Source organism: Globicephala melas, chromosome 2, assembly GCF_963455315.2.
Source record: "Globicephala melas chromosome 2, mGloMel1.2, whole genome shotgun sequence".
Classification (NCBI taxonomy): Eukaryota; Metazoa; Chordata; class Mammalia; order Artiodactyla; family Delphinidae; genus Globicephala; species Globicephala melas.
Window position 1 is genome coordinate 60,461,768 of NC_083315.2, and position 9,548 is coordinate 60,471,315.

Here is a 9,548-nt window from a genome sequence, read left to right on the forward strand (position 1 = left end):
TGCTAGAAACAGCCTTGGGCCTCCCTGCCTTCAAGGGGTCCATTCTGGGAGGGAAAGCTGACCAAATAAGACCCTGTGGGGTAAACCTGTGGCGATGGAAGTGTGTGGGCAGGAGGCTAGAGGGCAGGGGAGGTGGTGGTGCCTGAGTGGAGATGAGGTCCTTATTCCAGGTAGGGCCAGCAGGAAGGGCAGGGGTCAGTGTGTGTGCAGAGGGGACAGCTGGAGAGCAAGGAGGGACCAGTGGGCAGGCTTTGTGTGCTAGTCCCAGAGCTTGGCTTTTCAACCCGCAGGGCAGTGACAGGGCTGAGGTGGGATTTGTGCCTTAGAAACTCTTGAGCTCCCTCCAAGATAAAGCAAATCAAATAGATTTAGAATCCCAAAAGGTGTGTGAAAAGGAGCCCTGACGTAGGTGTGGGAGGTGGGGAGGGGAGCTTGAGGCTTTTCAGGGGGGATAGTGGACAGAACTAGGACAGGACCAGGGATGGAGGGTGGGGCGTCCTGTGGGGAGATGCACAGGGAAACCCAGACTTTCTTCTCTCCCCTCCCCACCCCTTTGTTCCCCTCTCTCCCGCCCCTTGTGCAGGGATCCAGGCCTTTTGAGATTTGCTGGGAGATTTTCCCGAGCAGTAACTACCGGGGAGAGGGACGTGGCCGACTTGGGACAGTTCCCCTCCCTGAATCTGAGCCGAGCTTCTGGCTGGCTTGCAGATCCCACAGGGCTGGAATCGCTCCCTCCCATTCAGGCTGCCCTGTGCTCTCCTGGGCCAGCCCCACGCTGAAGGTTCTCCTTGGTTCTTTCCTCTCCCACACACTGCCTTCCCAGGGTGGCCAAGGTGGCAGCAGGTGCTCAGGCCAGGAGTCTGAGAGTTTGGGGGACCCCAGTGAACTCTGGGCCGGGGGCAGAGACCTGGGGCCACCATCACCCTTCGCGATCCTGGGCAGACCTGGCCCTTCCTGAGCCTCATTCTCCTCATGTGGAAGAGGAAGGGGCTTGGCCGGGCTTCTGAGAGGCCCCTTCTTGCACACTGTACTGGGTTCTAAGACTAATTTGGTCTTTGGAAGGAGCTCAGAGTCAATGACTTGGTCAGTCAGTTTTTCCAGATCACAGCTGGGCAGCAGTGGCAGCAGCGGCCCCCTCCACAAGCCCCTCAATGGTAGGGGAAAGGGCAGAAGGAGTGGGTTCTGGGAGCCGCTAGCGGAGAAAGTGGGGCTCAAGTCCTGGCCCTGATTGCTGGGCAGCCTCCAGTGAGGTCCCTGCCCTCTCTCTGGACCCCAGGGAGTTCCCTCTTTCCTATGGGGATTCTCTCGGTGCCCCTCTGGGCCTACAGCAGGGGTCATGAGGGACAGAACATACTCCTTTGTCTCCATGGAGGCACCGGGAGAGGCCTGGCGGGCAGGCGGGGCGGGAAGCCGTGTGCATTGAGGCATGAAATGAGCCCGTGTAAATCCCCTGTAAATGAGCCGGCGGGGAGGGGGCAGGCCGGGCACAAGGCTGCTGCCTTGTTCTCCCCTGACAGGTAAGCAGCACAGTGGGCCTTGGGGGTGGTGGGTGGGAGGACCATTAAGTTGGGCCCTGGGGGGCATGGAGAGCCACAGAGTATCACGGCACCAACACCAGCCTCTTGGGGGCCAGGAGCCAGGCGCGTCCTTCTGTCTCCTGTCTTGTGCATCCCTCCCCAGGGGGTCACAAAAGAGAGAATGAGACTGTGAAAAACCAAAGCTCAGCTCTCCTGGAGAAGCCAGCAGGGGATGGGGCACTCCTTTAGGCCTCCCTCTACTTCATAATTCTTTTTTTTTTTTTTTTTTGCGGTACGCGGGCCTCTCACTGTTGTGGCCTCTCCCGTTGCGGAGCACAGGCTCCAGACGCGCAGGCTCAGCGGCCATGGCTCACGGGCCCAGCCGCTCTGCGGCATGTGGGATCCTCCCGGACCGGGGCACGAACCCGCGTCCCCTGCATCGGCAGGCGGACTCTCAACCACTGCACCACCAGGGAAGCCCTCTACTTCATAATTCTAAGGGCCATTGAGGTTTACCACCATCGGTCAGTGTCCTGCCATCCTGTCTTGCTTGGGGGAAGGCCACTGCCATCTCATCTCTCTGCTGCTTGAAACCCTTTAACAGCTCGCAGCATTCACAGTCCTGAGTGCCTGGTCTTCTCTATCCCTGTCTCCCCTTTGTCCTCCACCTTCCTTTGCTGGAAACAGTCTGTGCCTTTGCTCCTCCGAGCCTCTGCCCTGGAATGCCAGGAGTAGGATGGTCCCAGGCAGAGGTTTCAGAATGACCTTGAACTCTTCAGAGGAGTTCTAGACCCCACCCGGCCTCCATGCCTCTCCTGCTCAGTCCTGAGCTGGGGGGAAGATGGAGCTTCAGGGGGAGTGCACCCGGAATTGGGTCCTGGGGTCCTGGTGAGGGAAGGCACAGGCCCTGCCCTCAAGCCCTTGCATCCTGGTAGGGGAGGCAGATGTGGGGCTGGATGGTGACCATACTTGCAAGGGTCCTAGGTGGGAGGGGAACCAACCCATTTTGGGGGAGGTGTCAGGGAAAGCATGGAGTGGGCCTTGGACGATGAGTAGATGCCCCCCCCCAGGTAGAGAAGTCACCGAAGAATGGAAGAAGGAACAGCATTTGCAAAGGCCTAGGGGTGTGCGAAGACTTGGGGTGTTGTAGGATTAGTTGCAGTAATGTGAGCTCCAGGAAGGCAGAGAAACACGTGTCAGTTTTGGTCACAGCTGCATCTCTAGCACCTAGAACAGTGCCTATGATACATTCTTGTTGGATGAGTGAATAAGATAAAAGGGGGAGAGGTTCTTGAAGCAAGATTAAATTACCCCATCAGTGCCAGTTCCTGGGGCCAAGGCCCTAGATCTTTATCCCGTAGGTTCTAGGGAGTCATTGAAGGATTTTGAGCAGGGGTGGGGTGGATGATGATGGTAATGATGGTAAGGATGATGTGGACCTGAGATCCAGTTTTTCTCATACTTTATCCTTGCCTCCCTCACTCCAAGCTCACCACTGCCCCCTCCCCCCTCCCCTCCCCCAATCCCCAGGCGTTTCCAGCTGTCTCCACGGCCCAATTTTAGCTTCTCATTGTCTGGAAAAGCAAGTGGGCAGTCTGGGATGGGCTTTCCCAGCTAGCGTTCTGGTCGGGAGGTCTGTGGGTGTGGGCTGGTGGAGTGGGCCTGAAATGGCTAATTCAGGCTCAGGAAACACTTTTATGTTGATATTATTTAGCTTTGGGAGGAAGAGGCCTTGGAGAAAAAACAAAAGCAAAACCCGCATTCCCATTGTCACTGGCCACAAGCCAGACCACACAAGAGGAAAGAGCACAGGACCACACCCAGGAGGCCCTCGTCCTGTTGATGTGCTGGTACCATTTGGTAGGATGGTGCCCATGCCAGAACTACTGGACCGACACCTGATTAAAGTCCCAGAAGTCAGATTGGTAGTTTCTCAGGTTGGGCAAAGTGGATGGGCTCAAAAGGGCTAGGTAGAGATGAACACGTGCTTTGGGTTGGGCCTATAACACAGAGGCCAACACATGGCCTGCAATTTTATACAGCTCAGGGGACCAGCCCAGGTCCATAGCAGACATCACTAATCAATCGTGGCATTCCTTTCTCCTGCGCTCAGATGAGCAATTTCCTCCAGAACTGCGTTCTCCAAGGGCTACTGAGAACTTGAAATGTGTAACTCAAGTGAATTGAGATGTGCCGGAAGTATAAAAGACATACTAGATTTTGAAGATGTAATATACAAAATAATTTATCTTATTAATAAATTATCAGATTGATTACACATAGAAATGAAAACGTTTTGGATAGATTGGGTTATATAAAATATATCGTAAAAGTTCATCTCCCCTGTTCCTTTTAACTCCTATTTAATGTGGCTGTTAGAAAAGTTAAAATTACCTGTGGGCCACACCGCTGTAGAATTCCTGCTTTGTGAGCGCATTTTGTCATTTTTGCTCACAGCTAGATCTCCATCACCTAGAATAGTGTCTGGCGCACGGTAGATACTCAAATGAGTATCTGTGGATTGAATAAATGAATCCTTGTCAACATTGCTCTTCAGGGAGCTACCACTGAGTGATCAGATGGAACGCACTTGCTACCCTGCTAAAATCCCCTGTTTGTGCTTTCTGATTTTAGAGCTTCATCATCCTCTCCTGACTTTCCTGATACCCAGGAGGGGCAGCTGGAAGTGGACTCGGGTGAGTGTGCTTCTCCACCAAGGGTCCTCTGAAAGGGACTTTTCTGTTCCTTCTGATGAGGAAGCAGGGCAGTGTGCAAATGATATGGAAATCCCTCATGGGTGTTTGCATGTCTGGGTGTACTGGACATGCTTCTGGTCCACTTCCTGACCCCAGCTCCTGGTCTCTAAGGACAAAAGAGCAAGCTCTGGAGACCTTGAACTCCAAGGGGAACCGGTCCCACTTTAGTCTTTCCCCAGTGAGCAAGGGCTGTAGCCTGGAGCATCCTTGTCTCTCCAATCCAACAGGAGCCTAAAAATAGTCTGCGGTTCCAGCCTCCCTCACAGCCAACCGCGCGAAGCTGGGCCCTGTGCCCACCAGCTCCTCCGCAACCCAGACTGTCTGCAAGGTCTGTCCCAGCTACCAACCCCTGTCTCCTTGGCCTTGGTCTGTCTTGGCCCCTGGGGACCCTGAGCTCAGTGTGCTCACGGTCAGGCCTGATGAGGGTTTGCCTACTGCTCTGCCCTCCCTAGCAGACAGGACCCTGGACCCCTGGACCTCCAGACTCCATGCTCTGTTCACTCTCCTGTTCTTGAGGGGATGCTGGCCAGACACAGAGGCAGGTGAGGGTGTTCCAGGCAGTGGAGCCAGCACATGTAAAACCAAGTGGTATGAGGGACCATGGGAAAGGGTGAGCTGTTTGGAAGGGCTGGTTGAACAAGATGGAGCGGTGGGGCTGGAAGGTAGTAGGGCAGGTCTGCTGCCTCCCTCCCTCCCAGGCATGGGTCCTTCAGGTGTCTCCGTCCTGCCCCATGGGGAGGGAGCTGTCCCTCTTACATCTGGCAGCCCATGGTAGGGCTGTTGCCATTCTGTCCCTACCGTGTGTAGAGCCCAGGGGGAGCGCTCAGTGCCAGGGCTCTGGTCCCCCATATGGGCCTTCCATATCTATGATTTGTGGGAAGCCCTGGTGCCTTCCAGATCTGAGCTTCTGGGGTCCCTGCCTACTCATCAGGGCTGCAGGTGGGCTCCCCAAGGAGGCAAAGAGGGAGAAGGTACTCAAGGCAATCTGGAGCATCTGACAGAGCTGGGACCAGAATCTCTGAACACTGATGCCCAGCTGGGACCTATCCCCTCACTCCGAGGCTGGGTAATCATTGTTGCGGGCACGCCCCGGTCTGAGTCTAGAGTGAGGTTTGAGGCCCGCCTCTGTGGGGGGCCTTCCTCGTGGCAAGAGTGAGCATGCAGGTGACACTGTTCGCCCATGACGGTTTCCCGGCTTGAGCTGAGCAGGGTCCCAGCTGCAGGAAGTGGGGCCAGCAGATGTCACAGTCACTTTCCTCTTCTGGTCGGGGGTGAATTTGGGGGAAACGCTGAGGTCATGGAGCAGTTCTTTCCACAGCAGGTGCCGGGAGTCCTATTACCAAAGCCCCTTCTTGCCCTGACATCTTCCAGTAGCCTGGCCACAGTCCTGAGAGGCAGACAGCCTGTGTGGGCATCAGCTTCTCCCCCAGCAGAGAGATGGGCCGGTGAGGCCAGGGGGAGGGAGCCAGAGCTACCTGGCCTATCAGAGCCTGGCCTAGAACCCCGGATTCTTTTTTTTTTTTTTTGCGGTACGCGGGCCTCTCACTGTTGTGGCCTCTCCCGTTGCGGAGCACAGACTCCGGACGCGCAGGCTCAGCGGCCATGGCTCACGGGCCCAGCCGCTCCGTGGCATGTGGGATCTTCCCAGACCAGGGCACAAACCCGTGTCCCCTGCATCCGCAGGCGGACTCTCAACCACTGTGCCTCCAGGGAATTGTGGGATTCTTTACCTCTTCCTGTTCCCACACAGCACCCTCCCCCAAGGAAGCAGGGGTGGGTGTGATCTAGATGCTTCTTGGCCAAGGTGAAGGTGTTGAAGGAGCTATTTAGATGTTTGAGGTTTTCGCACCCCCTACAGCTCCCTCATTTCCCAGAAGGTGGAAGCCCTTCTCTGTGCCCATAGGCTACCTTGAAGTGTCAGACAGTTTCAGGACATTTGTTCCTCGTTCTGGGGCCTGTCACAGGTGCTCCCCTCCCCCAGCCACCTCAGGAACCCAGAGCTACCTGGAGCCCTTCTGTGCCCTGGATAGCATCTTTGGGACCTTAGACCCATTTCTCAGCCTGAGGAAACTACAGCCCTTGGAGAAGGCCAAGACTGGACCCGTGAGTGAGGAGGTGTGGGATTGTTGACGTCCTAGCCCTGATAGAGCTTTTCCTGAACTCCACCTGCTGCTTACTCACCTCCCCTGGAGACACCCACACCTCTACCCCAGGTCATGAGTAGAAACACAGGCAGAGTGTCAGTGTAATGAGAGAAGAGTCATGTCCCCGACAGCCCTCACCAGGGAAGATGCAATTGTGGGATTCTTTACCTCTGTGCCTTTCATGTATACACATAACAGGCACATGGGACCACACACATTACCTGCTCACATGTACACACATGCAGACATGCACATATGTGCACCCACCCACAGAACCCTCTCCTAGGGTCCTGCCTACATACTCAGATAGCGGGGGGGTCGACAAGCTCTCTTTTTGTGTGTCCGCACGCTCAGGGCAGACCCATGTCTAATTTCCCAGCTGTCCCTGCCTCCCTGGAACTGGCAACTGGGAGCTTGAAGACCTAGGCTGGGACCCCCACTGATATCTGGGGAATTTAGTGGGGAATCCCTGGGCCAACAAGACCTGTAGAGAGAGAAAGAGAGAGAGAGAGAGAGGACTCCCAGGAGGTGAGCAGGGGAGGTGGAACAGGAGGGTGCCATGTGGGGATGGTGCCCTGGCCCAGAGGGTGTCTTAGACGCTCCCTGTGGTCCTGCTGAGATGTTGTATGACCCCTCTGGGAACCCAGAGGACAACTGGACCACAGGAAGCCCCAGGGTGAGGTGGCTGCAGGGAGGAAGGCTGACTCTGCGTGTACCCTGCCCACAGAGAGCAGGGTGTCCCTGGCGGTCGGGAAGGGGGTCATGGTGACAGAGGCCTCTGTTCCCACCCCTTTAGGACAATGGGCCAGATGAGGCCATGCCAGGTACTTGGGTTTCCTGGGTGAGTCAGGGTTTTCCTGGAATAAGCAAACTTCCTGGTCTCCCAGGGTTGAAGTGATCTCACTGGAATAGGGGGGTTGTGCAGGCAGGAAGCCCCTGGAGATACTGAGGGCCTGCCCTACCCTGGCATCCGGGCTCAGGTGGTCCCTGGAGCCTCCTTGTCTGCCACCCTCAGCCCATGACCGGCCCTCTGTTCGGAGCAGCCCACTTACTGAGCACCTGAGTGCAGGCTCTGCGTGCAGGAGACTTGTGAGGGGCAGAAGGAGCCAGGGCTGGGCACCTGGGAGGGGGCACATATCACCACTGGGGCAAGAGCTAACGGTGCTCCAGGGACTGGGGCTGACCCAGCAGGAGCCCAGAGGTCTCCTGAAAGGTGTCACTGATCTCCAATCTCTTTGCCAGAAAAAGGCGTCGGTCAGCCAGCCACCCGGCTTGTCTTCAAAGGGCAAGACTATGAGGGCTATATTACAAATAGTGATAGCAGTGACTGTACACCATAGATCATCACACATATGCCTGGGACTGTTCTGGAAGTTTTATATGAGTCATCTTAGTTACTTTTCTCGCCAGCCCTATGAGGTTGATACTATCATTGTCTCCATTTTATTAAAGGAACTCAAGCACAGAGAGGGTAAGCAGTTTACCAAAACTTCACAGCAAAAAAAAAAAGAAGCAATTAATCCTTGTCCTCAAAAAACTGGGCTTGGGCTTCTCTGGTGGCGCAGTGGTTGGGAGTCCGCCTGCCGATGCAGGGGACACAGGTTTGTGCCCTGGGCCGGGAAGATCCCACATGCCGCGGAGTGGCTGGGCCAAGGAGCCATGGCCGCTGAGCCTGCGTGTCCGGAGCCTGTGCTCCGCAACGGGAGAGGCCACAACAGTGAGAGGCCCGCAAAAAAACAAACAAACAAACACAAACAAACAAACAAACTGGGCTTTTGGGCTGTTTTATCTGATCTCATTCACTCATTGTGTAGTTATTTATTAAGCTCCTCTTCTTTGCTGGGCTTGTGGTTGACATACGGGATATATAAGGCAGAGGTGAGCATACAGGTAGATGGACAGGTCACTCTGGCAAAATGAAAGAGATCAGGCCTGGGGCAGACTCAGCCCCAGCAGACCAGGGCTCCTCTCACACCATCCGCTCAGACCTGATGCTTGGACATCAGAGGAAGATAACGGGACCACTCATTCTAAAAGGCTCAGTGAGGGGAGGGCCACCTGCCAATCTATCTATCCTCTGAGGGACTAGAGGCAGGTTTCGTGGGGTCCCAACCCCTCTGTTCTGGCTAGAGGGCTGCCGCAGGAGGGTGGGGAGGGGATCAGCCTTCTCTTGGCTGGAACCACTTCAGGGAACAGCTGCTTTGGGGGCTGGAGGGAGCCCACATCCTGCTTCATCAACATGAAGTGAGCATTTGAGCACAAGGACCTCCATGGCCACCCAAAGTTGAGTAAGGCTGAATCAGGCTGACTCAGCGGAAACCTCTGCCCACTAGTGTCTCCAAGCTGGTTACAGCAGTCAGACCAAAGGAAGAACTTCCCAACTGCTGGTCCCTACACTGCTGGAATGCAAGCCAAGAGAGAGGCCTTTGGGATGGTGCCCCAGTCTCAGGCTCTGTCATACCTCATCCTACCCTGTGAGGCAGATTCCTGATGGGGAAACTGAAGGAGGAGACAGGACCGGTGCCAGAGCCCAGAGTGCAGCCAACCCCCTAGTCCCCTTGTCATGAGGGCACCTGCCCTGAAGGTGGGACCCAAGGTGAGGGCTTCATCCTCCTACAAGGCCCACTGGGTCTCTTCCCCTCCCACCTATTCCTTGCAGGCTGAGTCTTGAGGGCAGGGGTGGGGTGTGAGTGTGTAGCCTTCCCCAGGACAAAGAATGGCTCCTGTGGGCTGGTGTTTTCAGAGGGACATGAATAGGTGAGCAAACCAGCCAGACCGACAGGTTTGGCCTTCCAACTAGTCCCTAGGGAGGTTGTTTGCTTTTATTTGTTTATGTATTTAATCGAGATAAAAATCACCCTTTTAAAGTGTACAGTCCAGTGGTTTTCAGCATATTCATAACATTGTGTGGCCACCACAACTATCTAATTACAAAACATGCCATCACCCCGAAAGAAATTCCATACCTGTTAGCAGTCACTTCCCCTTCCCCCTGCCCCCACTAATTACCTTTCTGTCTTAATGGATTTGCCCATTCTGAACATTTCATATAAATGGAACCATATGTATGGACTGTGTGTCTGGTTTTCTTTCACTTAGCATAATGTTTTCAAGATTCCTCCATGCTGTAG